The sequence below is a fragment of the Alosa sapidissima genome, chromosome 3, assembly GCF_018492685.1.
Source record: "Alosa sapidissima isolate fAloSap1 chromosome 3, fAloSap1.pri, whole genome shotgun sequence".
NCBI classification, from domain to species: domain Eukaryota; kingdom Metazoa; phylum Chordata; class Actinopteri; order Clupeiformes; family Clupeidae; genus Alosa; species Alosa sapidissima.
In genome coordinates, this window is record NC_055959.1 from 26174501 (window position 1) to 26190664 (window position 16164).

Sequence of the window (16164 nt, forward strand, 5' to 3'; positions counted from 1 at the left end):
GCAATAATAGTACCAAACATGTTGAAGCCTTGACATGACACTACTGAACTTTGGCTAATATAACATGACATGACACATTTATCCTATGGCCATGTCTGTTTTTAGATCATGAGTTCAAGTAAAGTTTTACCATTTCCCTCAAGGTACAGTTAAAAGTTCTGTGATAAATGGTCTCGGTGCCTGAGTTCAGCTGTGTGTGTCATTGGCCAGTTGTGCTCTGGTGGAGATGTAAAAGCACAGGGGTCTCCATCATACTGTCACTAGTGAAGCACATCAGCCTGGTACTGTAAGAGGCCCAGTGATTCTCTTGGGGTGAGTGCTCAAGCCGACACAGAGAGAAATGGGAGGACAGTGGTGTCATCCACAATATGATCCATACCAGCTTTCCCACCTTCGCCTTGCTCTCTCTCTCTCTTGTTCTGTCTGTCTCTCTCTCTGTCTCTATCTCTCTGTCTCACTCTCTTTTCAAACCCTCTCTGGTAGTCATTAGTGTGTCCTTGCTATGTGGTTCTGTGTCCTTGTGGATGTTCCTGTGCCCCACCTGTATGTGGGGGATCTGTCTGTGTGTGTGTGTGTGTGTGAGAGTGAGTGAGAGATAGAGAGAGAGAGAGAGTGTGTGTGTGTGAGTATGTGTGTGTGTGTGTTTGTATGTGTTTGTGTGTGTGTATGTGAGCAAGTGAAAGAATGTGTGTGTGTGTGTGTGTGTAAGAGTGTGTGCCCCATCGGCTTCACATCGGGCGAGCGAGTGAGCGACTCTCCCATCCCCTCTCGTCTCCACGCTGTAATTGGTGAACATAATGGGCAAATTGTCGAGGCAATGAGGAGCCCCTGATAGAGAAAGTATTCCTGCTCCGGGGCAGCTGAGATAAAGACCCGCCATCATTACCGGGGCTCTAACCCAGCCCAGCTCCACTCTGGGGTGAGTTTGTCGGGAGTGGGGAAGGGGGGGTCGGGGTGGCGATGAGAGGAAGCTGTTTTCAAAGGCCCAGCTCTCTCTATAAGGAACTATGAGCCACCCCCTTCCCCCCACATCCCACCCCATGAAAAATCCTATGTTGCTGGGGAAGAACAGGCTCAGAGGCCCCCGGAGGCCTTGGCCGCATGTAATTAGGGTCTGGAGTGCTCAGCAGACTCGCTGGGAGCCCAAGCATGCTGGCAATCCGGCTAGTTTAATAAGCACTTTTCCACACGCCCACACCGTCAGCGCTAATTTTAAATGGAGACATCAAAGCTATAGGAAGGGAGAACGACAGAAAGAAAGGTATACAGTGAATAAGAGAGAGAGAGAGAGAGAGAAGAAAAGAAGGTGAGAGAGAGAGGGGGAGGAAAGGAGCGAGTGTCATGTCCTTCACACTTTCCTTGGTGACAGCAAGTCTTTGTTCATCCTGAGGCGTGGCATTTGCAGAGTGTTGTCACGGAGGGGCTTTGTAGCTCCTGGAGCTCAGACAGAAGGAGGCAGAGACACTCTCACTCTCACTGGGCTTCTCTCCAGGAAGGCTCGGTCCAGGAGTGCACTCAGTCACCCCTCTGCCGCCAGCTCTGAAGGATAACCCAACCACATCATATTCAGCCACCAACACAAGCTTGTGGAAATGTGTATGGCTGCATGATGAATAAAAGCTGCTAGACGTAGATCAAGATGAAAAGGCCATCAGCACAATGCTAATCTGACACCAATTACTGTGGTACAGACATTGGTGCTAACACAATGTTTTTTATCACATCTAATCTCCATCACAATGCATTTGCCACCAGACTTTCATGCCAGAATATGTGTTTGTTACTACATTGTTATAACGTTGTCATAACGCTGTAACAGATGTCACCTGGACAAAACTGAGCAGCAAAAGAACTGAAGCTTTCCACCTTTGTGTCCTTCTCCATCCCATCCCTCAGCCATACTGCTGCTGCTACTGTTGCTGCAACTCTGCAGATGTGTGTGTGTGTGTGTGTGTGTGTGTGTGTGTGTGTGTGTGTGTGTGTGTGTGTGTGTGTGTGTGTGTTTTCTGATGAAGGGACATGTTTTGCACTCTCCACACGAGGGCTCGGCCTCCATTTTTGAAAGCAGCAGGGGAGCACAGCACACACACACAGCACACACACGAGCGCACGCCTCCACGCCCAGCTCTCGTCTGGCTGCTAATTACACAGGCGCTAAATCAGAGGCGGTTAGCCGGCCAGGGCTAATTGATTTTTATCTTGAGAGGCTGTAATTACATTATGTTTTTTAGGGATACAGCCCTCTCCCCTCTACTATCTCTCTCTCACACACACACACACACACACACCGACACCGACACACAGACACATACACATACACACACATAAGCTAAGAGTCAGACCAAAAATTCAGCTAAGATTAATTTTATTGTAATTGTTAGTAAAACATGGAGACTCATGTGTGTCTGTGTGTGTGTGTGTCTGTGTGTGTGCATGTATGTGTGTGCAACAGCCGGAGGCAGAATGTCATACAGAAGCATGCAGCGTCATTGTTATCACACACAATACTCCCTTCATTAAGTGCCAAATGACATTTGCAGAGGGCTTCCTTGCCTGCCTGTGCGTGTTCCCGTTAGTGTTCATCATCGGGGCAGCTGCTCTCTCTCCACATTCCAGATCCAACCCACTTCATCTCCCTTGTCTGCCCGCGAGGATTCCCACTCAGTGACCTACGGGGACCCACTAGTGTGTGCTAAGTGACAGTGTAACATACAGCATCACTTGTCACTCTGACATTGGCAGCGACAGTGTTGAGCGGCAGAGAGGGAGACAGCCAGGGGATTGGGGACGATGGCTAATTCTGTCCACGAGAACCATAAATCCTAGAGAGTGATTCAGAGAACTGGAATGGGTGCTCACTGGGAGTAGAGACAGTCTTATACTTATACTCTTAGTCTTATACTTATATATCTTATACTCTTATAGTTATACTTCTAGTCTTATACTTCCTTGCTGTGGTAGTGGCTAGCTGTGTGGGGGTTGCTGTGTGTGTGTGTGTGTGTGTGTGTGTGTGTGTGTGTGTGTGCAGAATCACCAAGATCAGCAGACTGTGCGAGTGATTCATACCCAGAGCCCGTGCTGGAAGCCAGGGGAGTAGAGGACAGTGCTGGCGCAAATGCTAGCCATTAATCTCACACTCATGCATGCATAGATACTCACACTTACAAATGCACACACACACACACACACACACACACACACACACACACACACACACACACACAAACTCATATTCTAACTTCCAGACATAGACTCAGGTGCACACAGTCATAGATACACACACACACACACACACACACACTATGCTATCAAAATGTATGGCACATCAGTCGGCAGCGTACTCATGCAAATGGGAGATTGCGACTGTATGCATCTCACTGACACACACATACATCAATCTGCTGCATGAATATTAATCATTCCCGCATTCATCAGTCCAGTTTGTTTTTGTGTCTGTGACATTTCATACAGGCAACAAAGAAAGGACTAATGATTAGAGGCTCGCAAACCACCCTTTGTAGGAGGCTGGGGAAAAAAAAGAAGAAAGGAAAACAATCATTTTCAGAGGAATAAAAAAGGAAATAGACTTGGGTGGGCAAGAAAAGAGCAATCGCGGGTTGAGTAAACCAATCCAGCCACTAATCCCTCAGATGAATTAACCTTGCGGTCGAGATGAAGGGAGAGGTGGAGGGAAGGCAGAGATTATAAGCGATCAGCCGCTGCTCTCTGAACTTCTGCTCATTCACTCTTTCATTCACACTCTCTCCCCCCACCTCTCACTCGCTCTCTCAGCCCCATATTCCTTCTCTCTGCCTTGCCCCCTCTTCACCACCCCTGCACCTCTCACTCGCTCTCTCAGCCCCATATTCCTTCTCTCTGCCTTGCCCCCTCTTCACCACCCCTGCACCTCTCTCACCCCGTTGCTAGACAACTGCACCTCGAATTGGGGCTTCTCTCTCTCTCTCTCTCTCCAACCAACCCTCTCTCTCTCTCTCTCTCTCTCTCTCTCCAACCAACCCTCTCTCTCTCTCTCTCTCTCTCTCTCTCTCTCTCTCTCTCTCTCTCTCTCTCTCTCCAACCAACCAACCCTCTCTCTCTCTCTCTCTCTCTCTCTCTCTCTCTCTCTCTCTCTCTCTCCAACCAACCAACCCTCTCTCTCTCTCTCTCTCTCCAACCAACCCTCTCTCTCTCTCTCTCTCTCTCTCTCCAACCAACCAACCCTCTCTCTCTCTCTCTCTCTCTCTCTCCAACCAACCAACCCTCTCTCTCTCTCTCTCTCTCTCTCTCTCCATCCAACCAACCCTCTCTCTCTCTCTCTCTCTCTCTCTCAGCTTATGCACTCATGCCCTGCTAGGATTTATTTTCTCCTCCCAAATCTCTTCACACACCGCAGACCAGTCCTGCGTTTCCCGCACACACTCTTTGTACAGCAGCACACACACTCTTCACGCACACACACACACACTCACACTCACACAGACATACACAGAGCATCTTCTTTCCAGGCTGAGAGCCAGAGTGGAGTGGAGGACTGTGATTGCATGTCACCGGGAGGCTGGCTGTCGCAGGGCATCTTCTGGGTATCTTTAAATTGGCATGGAGCAGGTACAGCATTCAGACCAGCAGGCCTTCCTTGTGTGTGAGTGGAGTTCAAATGAAGAGCCAAATAGAGGAAATATCACCCAGAGTTCTTTTCTAACACACACTGGTGGTCTGGCTGTTATTAGGCATTGTTATGGGTGTGGTGGGTATCTTTTTTGTTATTTAGAGGCTTCCTTCCCTTCACCTCTGGTGTAGCTCACCTGTCACTGAGACTCCACTGAGAGGCATGCAATTTCCACTCCACTGGCTCTCCACGGCACCTCTGTCTCACTTCCTGATTTCTAGGCAAATGATGTCAACAGTGAAAGCACATTGTCCTTTTAGACACTGCAGCTGTGTTAATGCTGATAAGACCATCACGGAAGGTTAGACGTGGGCACCCAGGAGATGATAGTAGCCCACAGCTGTAATTAATGTCCATCGCTTGAACATTAATTGCCACTTGCTAAATAGCACAATTGCTGCTTTGGAGGCCGATGCTTGATTGTTTCAAGCAGACTGGTGTTTACTCATCATCATTTGTATGTGTTTAGATCATATGTATGCACTCTTTATAATTGTTTGATTGCTCTCTCAGCTAAATGATTGACTCTGATGGACTCTGCTACTCTTGTCTCCTCTCACCTCCCTCCTGTAGGTCTTTGCCCTGTTTCGCTCTCTCATCCCCAGGAATGTGTGTGTATGTGTGTGTGTGTGTGTGTGTGTGGGGGGGGGGGGGGGGGGTCTCTAATGCTTCAAGGGACGTCCTGTATCTGCACTCTAAATCAGCAATCCATCAGGGCCATAGGGCACTGGGCCTGTACATGTGGCTGAATTGTTCATAAAAGTCGTGATTAAGGTGAAAATCCTCAAGAAATGAAGGGGAAAGAAAAAGCACATTCTACCCTTTTCCCATCTGTTTCTGGTACTTTCCATTGTGGGTGCAGTGCAGTAGATTTACTGTAAAGTGGCAATCAAGGGTGGTGCCACCAGTTGCGTCCTACACCCTTGAAAGTACCTAGCATTTTACCCCTACGTACACTCACATGTTAGTGGTATGCAGCCTGGTCATAATCATCATGACTGTCTACCAAAGTCCCCTGCCCTGTGATAGCAGACTGCTTTGAGAGAGCCCGTGGGGAGTTGGGCTTGCCACTCTCACTGTTGAGCAACATGTCCTCTGGGGATGGGCAACTGTGTGAAGTCCCTGACAGATACCAGTGTAGAGTTGCTGATTGAATGCCGGATACTCCCAGAGTGTCCTACGGCGCCGCCTCTCCCCCTGTCTGTCATCCTCAACTTGTTCAGCCTCTTCATGAGTGTAACGTCCTGGCTCGAGGACGAGACAAAAACAAGGGCACACGCCACACCGCAGAGAAGGTTTAACAATAATTTATTGAGAGCGTTTAACATAACAAACCCAAAAATAATTAGAAACCCTGAATATGTCAGTAGAGTCAGTGGTGTAGGCCAGCGGTTCCCAAACTTTTTTCCCCGCGGACCACCTTCTACATCCAGACTCAGCTCGCGTACCCCCACCATCCAACACATAAAAAAGTAACACATTCTATTGACGGATTCCAGGCATCGTGTTTAACTAGAAATGTAATGCCAGAGGAATTACAATAGTGGATGGAAAGCTGCTGGGTTAATGGTGGGGAGATTCCTGAAAAAAAAACATTGAATCACTTAATCTTTGCGTTCATACAAACCCTTGTACCAAAAAACCTTGTGCGTCAGGCATTCTTGAGATATCACACTCAAGGTGGGTTTGGCCTTGACATTTGACTTCATCATTGAGTCCATACAAATGTTCACACCAAATTTGAAGCATGTGCGTCAAGCCGTTCTGAAGTTGTGACAAGCATGAAAGCTGGCCTTTGGAAAATGTAATTCAGAGTATGCAATGCAAGACTACTGTACCTGAAAAACGGGGCTTTCAGTTGGTGTTGATGACTGCTCATTCTGCAGCCAGCTAACAATTACTTTGTCAACGTTAAAATAATTGAATCAACGTCGCACTGCAACATTTATTCTACATCACTTTTGCACCCTTCATTAATATTAAAGCAACGTTGAAATTCTAACTATATTCTTCCGGTATCGCTAAAATATGCTGTGTGTGTTGATATACTTACTCGGTAGTTGCTTTGTTTGCTGGTCAACAGATACTCTCCACGGTCAGAGATCAAAGAGGACAAGACAAGGTTGTCAGAGGTATTTATAGTTTTTATTGACCTGGAAATAATTAATTGCATTTGATCGTAAAAGGTTAACTGTACGGATTACTGTTACCCACGAAATGAACGTTTCCCTATGGCAGGGAGCACTGTACGGAACACTTGATGCACTTAGTGTTTTTAATAATAAAAGTGGTCACTGCCGCACTTGCAATGACTTGTGGAGTTTCCATTGACTTATTCAAGGAGAAGGCTACAGAGAAGAACAATGTACCAAATGACTTGCTGGTACGGCTAAGCTACATCTAAGATAAATCTTAAAATAATCCTTACCACGTATTGATCAACAGATATATCCATTAACTACATAATCTACCAACATCAAACAATTTAAATATACGTTATACAGTGTAAAATGTGTGTTTAAATCGTACCCAAAAGCGGTGTACGGAACACTGTTACTGTTTCGCGAAGTGGTGTACGGAATACTGTTAAGGGACAAATTTGGCGAAATCAGAGAAGATCAGAGACTCGTGTTAATAAATCACCCATAGGATTGGTCACAATGTTCGGAGATAACCCAATCAGGGCTTATTTTGTAGACAAGAACCTCCTCTTTCAAATGAGGTATACAGGAAGTCTATTGGACATCGTATTGCTAAATCATCTGATCGTAAGTGCAATACCGTGCAATACCGCGCCAAACCAGAGGCGGCAGACTGTACGGAATATTGTGGCGACTTTCATCGGGCACAGTCTTTGGGTCGAACTGCGCGTGCGCAAGGCTTCACGACACCAATCTTGCTCCATCGGTGAGATCACAACACATGATTGGCACGATGTCTTCACAACACACCATATGATTGGCTCAATGTATTCACATGTTGACGTTTTGCCGAGGAAGGGGTGGGATATGTGTAGACAACGGCCATATTGGCGTGACAAACTAGCCCCATGCATTTCTATGGAGTATTTTTTGAGTGCTGTGTCTCCACATTAGAAAGTCTCTGCCTATACTTCAACAAAACTAACGCGCCAGATATTCTGGCTGCCCGCAGGAAATCACGTGTATTGTGTGTAGCTTATATTTTAATGAATACATAGCCTATTATAGAGTTTACAAATGATTTCCTTTAATTTCACATTTCCATATTATTATAACCCGATTCAAAAGTATGTATTATTTATGAATTAATTAGATTATTAATTAATTAATCATTTTTAACTCCTTTCCACCATTGCCCTTTTCATCTCGCGTACCCCCTAGTGGCAGCTCAGCGTACCACAGTTTGGGAATCCCTGGTGTAGGCAATGTATGGATGCACTGAGTAAATGTAGTGGTGCTAAATAAATGAAAGAAAAGAAATACCAAAACCTAACAAAACCCAGACTCAGGTCTGCTGCTGCCACCAACAACCCTACGCCCGCTCTCTAACCCACAGTGCATCAGGGTGCCTTTAAAGACACCCTGGACACCAGGTGTTCTAACAATTAATCAATTAAAGGTGCAGATGAGCAGACCAAGCTAATGAGGACGCCATGTACTCGTCACAATGAGATAGTAAGATATGGTTGAAAACAGCTATTGAATGTCCTTTGTCTCTGAGGTATAGTCATAATGAATTCATTTTAGCCACTGTGATGGTATTTTAGTCAATATTTCTTGGCCTGGATTGCCTTTCCTGGGGCGCTTACTTGGCACAGGGAGGCTAGTCTGGGGGTATGAAAGTATGGCTTCCCCCACTGGTTGTTGGCACAGGACATACCAAGGCTGGTTGGCCCTGGTGCCAAGTCTCAGCACTGGGCATGGTTGTCTGTCGTTGTTTTCCACTGATAACTGGCTCTGTTAACTCAGCCTAATTGCTGTGTAGGAGCAGTCTTGGGGATTGTGGCTGTCTTGGATGGGTTGTCTGCCTGCCATTCTCCAGGTTAGGTTATCATAAATTCTTCAGAAGTGTGCCTCTCCATTGTTTGACTGTGTGTGCGTGTGAGTATGTGTGTCTGTGCATGTGAGTGTGTGTGCGTGCGAGTGTTTATGTGTGTGTGTGTGCACACGTGCGCGCCTGTGTGTGTGGCTATGTAAGTGTATGTGTAAATGTAAGTGTGTGAGACTTGTTTGTAATGTGTAGGAGTATACGCGATGAGATGTGTTGTGCATTGGTGCTCTTCACCCTATCAAAAGAACAGCTATGCCATCCTTCACCACAGATGCCACTCTGCCTTTCCTGTCTTCCCTGATTTACAATGCATACAAACAGAAACCCAGGCTGCAGCATCTAGGATGGACCATGACAGTGGAAAGAGTGGTAAGGTCATGTTTTATCGGTCACAGTAGCACAGAGTTGGTGGTGCAAAAACGACAGACACCAATTTTAATGTAGATATTCATCATCACAAAATAAAGGTTTGGGTTACATTCATGTCATTCTTTAACTCTTATTTTTTTTCCCCCACACTTTTCTACTTTAAAATCTCTGTTGTATTGTATTCCCTGCTCTCCAATATGTCATACTGTCTTTTCCCTCTCTTTCTTGCTTTCTCTCTCTCTCTCTCTCTTTCCTTCTCTCTCGCTCTCTCTCTCTCCCTCCCTTTGTCACTGGCGATTGTCTCGTGGGAGAGTGCCTGGGGGATTATAGAGCTACATGAATGATTCATGGCTCTGTGGCAGAGTGTGGGCTGCACTGCAGAGCTCAGAGGAGTGGAGAGCAGTGGCAGCAGGGCTGACGGGCAGGGGAGGAGGCTGGAGCAGACGCAGGCGGTCGCCGCGTACACCTAAGTGGGCGAGAGCTCCACTGCAAATGACCTGCTGCTTGCCGGGAGACTTGGCTCGGCTCAGGATTGAGAGTGCAACTCCAGTGTCTCTGCTGTCAGCTCAGAGGAACTCTATAGGCTCCTCTTCTGCTCGTCTCTGTCTCTGTCAGCTGTCTCTGTCCGACAAGCATACACACAAACACACGCACACACACACAAACACACGTGCGCACACACACAAACACGCACAAACAAATACATTTGCCTGTCCATCTCCCAATTGGTCATACTCTATTATACCTGTACAGGTGCTTTTATACAATGTCACCTTTCACACCAACACACTATCCGCCCTTCCCCCCCTTCCCCCACCCCATTTCCCCTCATCAGTCACCTGCTCACCCACTGATGGGACGTTGTCTATGTCGCACTGGCTACAGGAGGAACCAACACCAGCCTCCTGGCCATGCAGGCTTCACACTGCGCCAGTGGCACAGCACATTACTTATCTAACCCTAATATGACACACAAAGGCCCTGTGAAAGGTAATTAATACTCACTGAATAATTAAGCCATCTGTAATATTAGCATATGAATTATAAATGCGTTTGTGTTCTCATATAATCAGTGCAGCTCACCCATAAGAATGTGCCCTGCAGGTTCATTCTCTTTGGTGGTTAATGATGTTATGGCTTTATATCTGATGGCGTTTTTCTACTGTAACAGACCTTTGCAAAAATAATAAAAACAGACCATCATTGTTTGATGCTAGCTTAATCACTTCAGTTGTGATGCCTAAATAGAAAAAGGGCCGTTCACATCCGGAACAACAATTATAACGATAACTATAACCATAACGATAAAAGCGTCCACACTGACCAATGATAAAGGGCTGTTCACACTTAGAACGATAACTATAACGATAACTATAACCAACTGACCAACGATAAGCAAAGTCTCTCCTTGTGTTAATGAATGTGATGGGTTCTGATTGGCTGTTAGCTTTTTATCGTTATCAAAATCGCTCAAAAAGTGATCCTCAACGATATCGTTCTTCATGTCGTTATCGTTATAGTTTATGTGGGAATGTAGTCATTCATTAGCTTGGCTAACGCCAAACCTCCTCTCATTGAGATGGGGTCTGGGAACTACACATTCATTTTCTCGAATTTGAAACGTGATTTACGAATGCCCAGAGCCATTTATTGGGCGCTACTAATGTCTATCATATGCGTCTGTATGTAGCTCATAACCGCTTCGGTGTGTCATCGTCTTGCTGTCCCCCCTCCGTTCTGTGATTGGTTCCTTCGTTGAGGTGAAAACGAAGTCCATGGAATCCGGGCTGCCTAGCAGCGTGAATAAAATTGCGCGTGTAAAGGCCCATTCACACCAAGGATGATATCGTTGGGGATCACTTTCAGAGCGATTTTCAGAATGTTAAAAGCTAATAGCCAATCAGAACCCATCGGATTTTAACCGTGACATTCATTAACACAAGGATGATCCCCAATTATATCGTTCTTCATGTCATGTTATCATTATAGTTACCGTTCTTGGTGTGAACGACCCTTAAGAGGGATCTCTATTGGCACGTCTTTTTGAAAAAGTTCTCCTCAGCCTCCTTTTGTTAAGAGTGTGACATCCAGAATCATCTGGTTTCAGAATCATGGCAGGAGGCATGTTGGCTTGTGTTCCACTCCTTGGATGCCTCTCTCTCTGTCTCTGTGTGTGTGTGTGTGTGTGTCTGTCCGTCTATCTTTCTCTCACTGCAAAACCAGTCATGCCGCTGTGCCTGCTATGTCAGGTCATTAATACTCGTTCTCTGCCAGTTGTCTGCTCCCTGTCTTCCCCTTCCCTCCCTCTTCTCTCTCTCCCTCCCTCCCTCCCACTCTTCTATAAGCCAAGGTCGGCTGACTTTAGCTTTGGTTTCTGAAATGTGAAAACGGATTCATATCACCATCCCAGGCTATCTCTCCATCACACACACACACCTCCACCCCCACCCTCACTCACTCCACCCAGCCACTGGCGAGAGCTTGTTTGTCTTTCTCTCCTCCACCCTCCACCCCCCACTGCCTCCCCCTCTCTCCACCCTCTATGCCCAGTGGAGAAGTTTAATAAATGTGGTGTCAGTCGGCAGGGTGGCACGCCGCCGAGGAAAGGAGAGAAGAGAGAGAGGAGAGGAGGGGGGTATGTGGACGTGATGCAGGGCAGGCGTCTGTCATGAACATGAGCACTGCCTGAGAAAAATGAGCCTGCTGAGCAGACGATCCGTGGGTGAGACATTAGAAACCACACAGAGGTGCGGCGTATGTTGAGCTGCGGAAAGAGTGCTGATGTGTCTTGGAACATTTTGTAAAGGCACCGTAGGTTTGACTCATGCGAGATGGAATGAACGCAGAGATTGAATGAGCATAGTGACAGTTGGGTATGGTGGTGAAGATTTTTAACTGATGTTATTAGTGCCCTTGGACCAAGGGCATAGGTTTGGTCTCAGCTTTGGTGGGGACACATCCCCAACTCCTGTTGTCACAATACCAACATTAGTGTTTCAATACCAATACTAAGTGAAGAATCTCAATTTCGATACTTTTGCGATTTTTTAAAACTTGATTTGGTTTGTGTGATTTGTGAGATCATTCACATCAGTGGCAATCATAGAATTTGATTGACCCTCCACACACACACACAAACACAAACACAGACATACATAGAAAGTGATGGTTGTCATCAGTGTTGGGCAAGTTACTTCAAAATCGTATTATGTATTACTCATTACTGTCATTTCAAAGTAATTTGTTACATTATAATATGTATCTGAATTGTAAGGCATTACACTACTATTGTATTACTTTTGAGTTACTTTCACCAAAATATCTAGAAATATGAATTTGGAATTCTAAATGCAGTTTATTATGCTCAATGCAGCTCATTGCACTTCTAATGGAGGGCGATGTGGTATAACATAATGACTGAGCTAGGCTTAAGGCTAACAACAGTAGAATGCAATAGGCACAGTGATGGCTCATGATGCAATACAAGGAACAATCATAGCCAGAATTTTGTTAAAAGTAGACCAAAGGTCAAAGTCTGGTCAATTGTGATAGAAATGCTGTAACTTTAGGCTTAGGCCTACTCATTAAAATTAACAGAGAGCCCACTACCTGTATATTGCAACCCAAAACTTAGACATGTCAAGATTTCTGAAACATGTAATATGTATTTCAAATACAAAATAGTATTTTGTCATTTTTATTTTATTGGGTTGAAGGAAATGGCTCTGTATTTTGTATCAAAATACTTTATTGGTGTGTATTTTTGTATTTAAAAAATACTGCAAAATACTATATGTGAAAAACACATAATGAATAATTGGTAATTAGGCAACAATGGTTATTGTTTATCGCAATCAGCTAATGTGAGAACAGCTGTGTTCAATGACATTCACAGCTTTTCAGTGACGGCCTTTGCTGAAGCATCAGCTCTGGTCTGAAGTATAAGTATAAGTATAAATACTCTTTTGATCCCGTGAGGGAAATTTGGTCTCTGCATTTATCCCAATCTGTGAATTGAAACACACTCAGCACACAGTGAGGTACCCACTAATCACGGCGCAGTGAGCTGCCTGCAACAACAGCGGCACTCAAGGAGCAGTGAGGGGTTAGGTGCCTTGCTCAAGGGCACTTCAGCCGTGCCTACTGATCGGGGTTAGGTGCCTTGCTCAAGGGCACTTCAACTGTGCCTACTGATCGGGGTTTGAACCGGCAACCTGCCGGTCACAAGTCCGAAGCGCTAACCAGTAGGCCACGGCTGCCCTGAATCACTGGTGTGAAGTCGTACGCAAGTAAAGATGAGCAAGGTTACCTGTGCAAGTTCACATAAGGACACCGACAAAGGCAACAATGTCCTTTTGTATCCAAGCCAATTAACAGAAAAAATGTCAGATATCTCAATGAACCACAATGACATCAATAGATGGTAAGGTGTTGAGTGTGTTTGAATTCCCTTCCTTGTAGCATCCTTTTCTGCATTGGACAGTGGGGAGAAGTTCACCTTGTTTAATTAAATAACAATTCTATTTCCTTATTAGCTGCATACTTGAGGTTGGAGATATTAAGGCAAGTCAAGTTTCTCACATACTGGAAGTTCAAGATACAGTATACAGCCTTATGATTTTCTTATTCAGTTCTACACTGGACTTGAATTACGAAATTCGGCACAGATACACAATTATGATTTTGGCCTATTGATTATAATGTGGTTAATTGTAAGTATAAGTATATTTTAATCTCTGCATTTAATTAAATATAATATCTGCATTTATCCCAATCCGTGAATTAGTGAAACACTCAGCACACAGTGAGGTGAAGCACACACTAATCCCGGCGCAGTGAGCTGCCTGCAACAACAGCAGCGCTCGGGTAGCAATGAGGGGTCGGGGTTCGAATCGGCAACCCTCCGGTTACAAGTCCGAAGCGCTAACCAGAAGGCCACGGCTGCCGAATTGAAAGCTCTGTCAGTCGTTTTGGATAAGCATCCGCTAGATGACTAAATGGAAATGTAAATTCTTGAATTATTCTTAATTCTGATCACACTACATGAACTTGCATACGGTATATCCAAAATGGCATGACAGGGGCCAAATTGTATTGTTTTTTACTGTATAGTTTATAGGCTCAATGTTTGGGATAAAAAAAAGCTTTTTTGCAGTGCTTTCATACTTCCTTGAAAAAAGTACTTTGAGTATTTTCTAAATACAAAAATACAGTATTTTATTTCGATACATTAAAAATGAGGATAGGCCTATTAGGTATTTTATTAGATACATAACTGTCATGCGTAAGGTAATGGTAAGGTAAAAGCAACGACCGAAATGTAGTGTTGAAACACGTGTATAAAACGTATTAAATATGCAAACACAGACCCCCCCCCCCCCCCCCGAAAAAAAATCTCCCGTTTTTGGAAAGCTAAATGTTGACAGGTATGGAGATCATAGAAGAAATATCTGGTGTCTCGCAATGTTTTTTTTTATTTCTATGGAAATGCACTTAGTTTATCTTTTATTTCTTTGCATTGTGCAGGCTACATTCACAAATACACTGCAAGATTGGCAGCCTAGTGGCTTCTTTTCTGTGCTATAGCCTATGCCAGTGTTTCTCAAATTTTTTCAGACCAAGGACCACTTAACCAATAAAAAAAAACCTCACGGACCACCTAGCTAAAAAAAAAAAGAAGAGTAGACGTACTTCAACAGTATATTACACAATAGGCCTCACCTTGCTTATTGTGTCAGAGGATTCATATGATTTAAACTGGCGTAGTATACATAGGCATGTTGCAGAACTGTTTGAATTTACATACAAGTTGGTTCAATATTGCAAACAACTCATCTATATTATATTCTACCACGTCTGCTCGCGGACCACTTGGGATAGCTTGCGGACCACACTTTGAGAAACACTGGCCTATGCGACTCTCCGTACGGCACGCCCATATTCAACATGACTCCTAACTTTGGTTGAAAGATTGCAGAAGCTAGGTTTAGCTGTGACAAGATCCTGGGTAATCCTAACAGCTAATGTTATTTTACACAGTAGGCTAAAATCCGAATTTGAAAGCCTGGTTACTAGTCGCCAGATTGTATGGCTAGTTTGCCTACTTTGACTCTGCATAATGAAAAAGCTTTGTATGTCCCCTTTCTTCTTCTTGGGTGGCATAGCTGATCTACAAATCACAAAAAGGGGCAAACATGTACATGCTGAAGGGCAAAGGGAATATCACAATGTTTTCTTTGGCCTTTTATGGGGTATGTATTGGCAGACAGCCCTGCAACTTACCGTTGTCGTTGACACACCTGCTCGCTTGACTGCCACTGCAAAGTAGCCTGTGCATTGGCATTCTTCATGCGTGTAGCCTGCGTGTCAGATAACCCTGACGTTTCTTGTATTGTCGTGCTGGCTGTCGGAATGATCAGCAGTACAAATAAGTTCGCTAAAATATTGGTGGGGACCATTTTGTCATCTTAAAATTTTGATTAGGACTAGTCCTTAGCGTCCCACCCTAAATCTACGCCCATGCCTTGGACCTACAGGGAAATCGGTCAGGAGAGTTGGTGATTTGTATTCAAATGTGGCTCTGGTGCCATGGTCAAAGGCCTTTCTATACAAAGACAGTATGAGATGTAAGATTAATATGAAAAAGACTATTTAAGATTAGAAAATGATAGCTAATCATTGCTGACATCCACTGTGTTTGTTTGCTATTAATTAGTGAATTCACAATGGCGTACTAGGGTTTATGCAAAGGTATTTTGATATATTTTATATCAAATAATCATATGAAATAAATATATTTTGATATATTTATTTCATATACATGACTGAACATGCAGAAGTATACACCATGGAAATGTGTTGGTGAATGTGTGCAGTGTTGCAGTGAGCATGTGCTGCACTCGCTGTGTGTGAGGGTGGTGGTGCGTGACATTCTTCCTAGCATTCTGCATTTGTGCTTTCACTCATTTTCTGTTCTCTCTCACTCTCTCTCTCTCTCTCACCTTCTTAGCATCTAGCTGAGAGCACATCACATCTGAGCCTGTTTGATTACATTTCAGATTACTTGCCAAGCCAAATGCCTGCTTCAGGGAGTAAAT